Source organism: Limulus polyphemus, unplaced genomic scaffold (assembly GCF_000517525.1).
Source record: "Limulus polyphemus unplaced genomic scaffold, Limulus_polyphemus-2.1.2 Scaffold640, whole genome shotgun sequence".
Taxonomy (NCBI): Eukaryota; Metazoa; Arthropoda; class Merostomata; order Xiphosura; family Limulidae; genus Limulus; species Limulus polyphemus.
In genome coordinates, this window is record NW_013666250.1 from 156,921 (window position 1) to 161,660 (window position 4,740).

At 28.1% G+C, this 4,740-nt stretch overlaps 1 protein-coding gene across 2 annotated transcripts in view; it reads right to left on the reverse strand.

Moving 5' to 3' along the window:
* Window positions 1-969: 969 nt before the first annotated feature.
* The window catches only part of LOC106459634 (protein held out wings-like), a 55,895-nt gene continuing 52,124 nt past the window's right edge, over window positions 970-4,740 (reverse strand). For both annotated transcript variants that reach the window (XM_013919266.2, XM_013919265.2), the window contains one exon: window positions 970-4,452. The gene's annotated coding sequence lies outside the window, so the exon portion shown is untranslated. The remainder of the gene's footprint in view (window positions 4,453-4,740) is intronic.

The window sequence follows — 4,740 nt, forward strand, 5'->3', positions numbered from 1 at the left end:
TAAAACAAAACTATTCATAGTTGTAGTGGTTGAACTGTACGAATAAAATAGTTAGACCAGGCATGGCCTAATGGTAAGCATTATAGACTGTCAATCTGAGTATACATGGTTTACCTCCAATTATTAGAAAAATATTAAAATTGCCACCACACTGTGTCATGAGTGATATTCAAATCCTGGTTTTAGAGTAGGCCAGAAATTGGTGGTTGGTACTGTTGACTAGCTGCTTTCCCTGAATGTTTAATCTTATTGAGATTTTAGAAGTACATAATAAGTGGATCAATGAAATTTGCTTAAAGCCTAAGAGTGCATGTTAGAAAATGGTGCTATGTCAAAAATATGGAATTTTGCACAATATAAAGCTGTGTGCCTTAAGATATATTTATCTAACTTTTTTCAATAAAATATTTATTTTTCTCCTTCAAAGATCAAAATACCTCTAGTTTAAAGTTTTTTGTTGTGGGTACTTAAAATTTTTTATCCTGGTAACCACTGCTTTCATGTACTTAACCATTTACTTGTTTCAATAAATTGTTTATTGTAATAGAAACCGTGTCTGATTTTGTTTTTATAGAAAGTTTCACTGGGAAACAATTGAAAATTTTAAGGAATACTCAGACTAAACGAAAAATTTCAATGTAATACATAAAACAAGTTGGACAGACTTAGTTTACTTATGAGATTTCTTCTCCAATATATAAAAAATTTATCAATAGTAACAAACCTCTCTTAAATAAGTATGGAACAGCCAGATTCTGAAGTGAAACTGAGGTATTGGTAATAGTAGTAAACTCATACAACTACTTCAAGTTATGTAATTAAACTTTATATAATTACCTAATGCTAAATGTCACAAATGCAATTTATAATTATAACTTTCTACAGTATACAAATTAAACATATTGGTAAGTGTGGGTATTAAAAAAAAAAAGAGAATTCTTAATCTATTACTCCAGAAACATTCTACTGTTTAAATGTACAGGGTTTAAATTAAAATACATTGAGATTTCCAAAGAACTACTGACAGAAATCTAGATGTGTAGTTCAGAATGTGATATATAATTCACATACCTTTAAATATATTTACAAAGCTTCATATTTTACTCACAACTAATTTAATTAGATGCAAGACTGCAAACAGATAAAATTATGTGAAAAGCTATTCAGAGTATTACACTAAATAAATGATGATTAATAAAGCTATATACTCAAAGCAGTGGTTTAATTTTGAATTAACTAACTTCATGTAACATGAGCAAGTAAAAATAAATTACAACATATATGGAAAACTGATTAGCCTATAAAAGTTACATGAGTACATTTCATAAGTTCTATAGCTGTGAATATTAGCCTATCAAAAGTTTTAAATGTTAATTAACATTTTAAATGCCAATACAATTTGTGATATTTCTTTTTGAAAATACTTAGATAGTTTAATGTTAAATTTTCATTACAGAGAAAAAGGAATTATTGTTAATATATACGATACATTTAGAGATGCAGTATTGTTGTAATATTTACATTTGTAAGCTTGTAAGATAAAATGATGGAAAGTTACACTACAAAAGGTTCTTTAAATCAAGACTTTCCTAAAATGTTTACTCTGTGTATCTGTGACCTACGAAATGATTACAATTAAATTTTTAAAAAGAAAGGTTTTTAGAGTACCTGTTGCTAGGAGTGTTTGGCACAAAGAGCTATAAACAACTCTACTGATTTTAATTAAACCATGGCACAGGTAAATATGTGCAAGAAAACTCATTTCTTGTTAAAAGATTTGATATAAGAGCAATTATAGAAATTCATGACCATAAAAAAATCAACCTTATACAGAAATTTACTCAAAAAATTAAAATAGATTCTTCAAATTGTCAAATTTGTGGATAGCAGATATAAACTGTGCTTTTGAAGGTGATTAAAAACCCGAAAACCATGTTTCATAGAAGAAATCTCTTCATACTTAAGCAACAAAAAAATATGTAATTTTGAAATAATAATTATAGAAAAAAAAACAGCTAAATACACTTCATAACAATCAAATTGGTAATCAAAAATACTCAAGTCTTAATAATGGCCAATATCTCTAACACATGGTCAAAGTAATTTAATCCCACATCAACCACAACAATTTTATGGGCTAGAATGAATTGAGAACTAAATAATAAAGAAATACTGCAACATACTTGTTGGCCAAAATAAATTCTTACAGCAATTTAAACTTTGTACTTTTAGTAAGTTATGTTGAAGAGCTAAAGTTCAAACTGTCTTTGTAAATTTATGGTGCTAATATATATATATATAGCTGTTAATATAATACAAATCTAATTTGATCTTGATGTCTCAACAGAAAAAGCATCCACAAAGTGTATCCAAAGATGTTTTGAAAGCCTTTAGAACATTCAAACCATCACAATACTGTAATTGTGATATTTAATTTACATTTAAAATAGTTTCAAAAAGGTACAAATTAACTTGTATATCGTATGAAGTAGCTCTAAAATGATCCTTTAAAATCCTGAGTATGCATTCTTTATTAAGTAAATTATTAATGATTCAAAATTATTTACAAAAAAATTTAAATATAGAATTGCCTAAAAATATGTTTCGGTACCATTTTGTATAAAACACTTAGAAGTTGAACTTTCTCTTACAAAAGTAGTTACATCATGCTTTCTGTAGTTATTTGTTCATAAATATTTGGAGTTGAACACAATCTCAGTATACTTATCCTAAACGTATTATAACATACTGCTAACAAGATTGTATCTTGTGTGGTACTATTGTGCTTATGGTTGAAAACATTTCAATACCAACCAGTGTATAAAACTAACAAAAAAAAAAATAGATTTTTAGTTATTGTTATGCATGTGTAATATATTCATTGATATACAGCTGATTTATATAGTTCAGAAGTTTTAAGCAATTAAAATAACTTTGTTTTCGGCCTGTACAGAGAAAAATCAGTTGCAGAAGTGATTTCTTTTAACCAACATACATGATGTATTAAATAAATATCACTCATACATTATAATGTCTACTCAGAGGGACTCTTGATGCGACATTATTTACTAAATACACTAGTAACCAGCAAGTTCAAAAATGGTTAAATCGTAAATATCCACATAATCCTTACTTTATTTTAATATGATCAAGTAAGTACTTTACTTTGTTCAGTGGGCACAAAATGAAAGGTTCAACAAATATATAAAAAATAACAAACTACAACTACAGAAAAACATCTAAGTTTCAGTTTCTACTGCTGAAACAGTTGGCAATGTTTCATAAGTTTGAAAAATCCATTTTATATTTCAAAAAAAATATTAAAACACACAAACAATTCATAATTTAAAAGTATAAATGTGACCCTACAAATACATTTTCCAACACTGTGACCTTTTTCTAGTTACATAACTTTTTTAACGAGTGTTATGTTTGCAGCTGCCACATTTTAGTGAACACTTATAAGTGTCTTCCACACCACAAACCAATGACTATGGAACACAAAATTCACTTTTAAGCCCCATTACATGAGAAAAAACAAATGTATCTATTTTATGCTTGTTATAGCCTGTTATCATTGTAGAAAGTCGGCTTACTTTCATTACAGAATCTGGAATGACATTATACATTTTGAGAAAGATTATTTTCATGTATTTATTTCACAAAGTTTGAGCTATATAAGTGTAGATTAGCTTGTAGAATAACAACTAACATGTTGTTAGAAAAAAAATGCGTTTAAAAATATTCAAGTACTTCAAAAGTTCACCCAGGATTCTGTATTTAGGAACTTAAAAAGTAATAGTATGATAAACTAGGTCTAAAGATTACAACAAATGCTAACAATATAATGTAATACTTTTTTCATTTTTTTGCACTGAGTGAAGATTCATCAAAAAAAAAAATTATACTTTAGCACAAATATCCAATTTCATGATTTTTTAAATTAAGAATTTAGTTTTATAAAAACTGAAATTTTAAGGAATTTCACATTAATTCCCAAAAGGATCCCAACACAGTCCTACTTACAATTGTCCACAGCACTCTTTTCCAAAAAGTGTAAGTTAGTTTACGAGAAAGAAACTGATGCTGTTAACATAGTCTTAGAATTTATCTATTGTAAGTAGAAGGAACAACTACACTGTTGAATAACGGTACTGAGCTGAAGTTTCAGCACACAGCCTAACACATACAGAAAATACAAACAAAAAAACCAATCAAGTTACTGCCCTGGATGAGCAACCTGAAGGATGGGTTTTTCCTAGTTGGCAAAGGACATCAAATATTGAAAGTTGTTAGTGGAGATCTTGAAAGTTAAATCAAAAGAAGATATGGCTCACTAACTGTGCTAAACTGGCTGGTGATTTGGCTGGAAGTTGTTTGTCTTGCTTGAAAGCATCAGGTGAAAGAGTGTTAGTCTTGGTGATCAAGTCATGGAGTAGTGGTGTGGTGAAACTGGGTTAACAAGATTCAAAGAGAAAAAATATATGTGAAGATCATGTTAGTTACAGTGGATTGAAAAGTTAATTATGATTCTTGATCACAGCCTTAAGTTGTTTTTTATGCTTCCCTACACTTTATTAATAAAATAACTTTTGGAATAATGAAAATAATATTAGTAATCATGAAACTATATTATAGTAGTCAATATCTAGATGTAACGATAATGGATACATGTATATTAAAAAGACAACTATTGGAAGGTCATAAGAAAAGTAGTTATACTTGCCTGTTAGTGTGAAT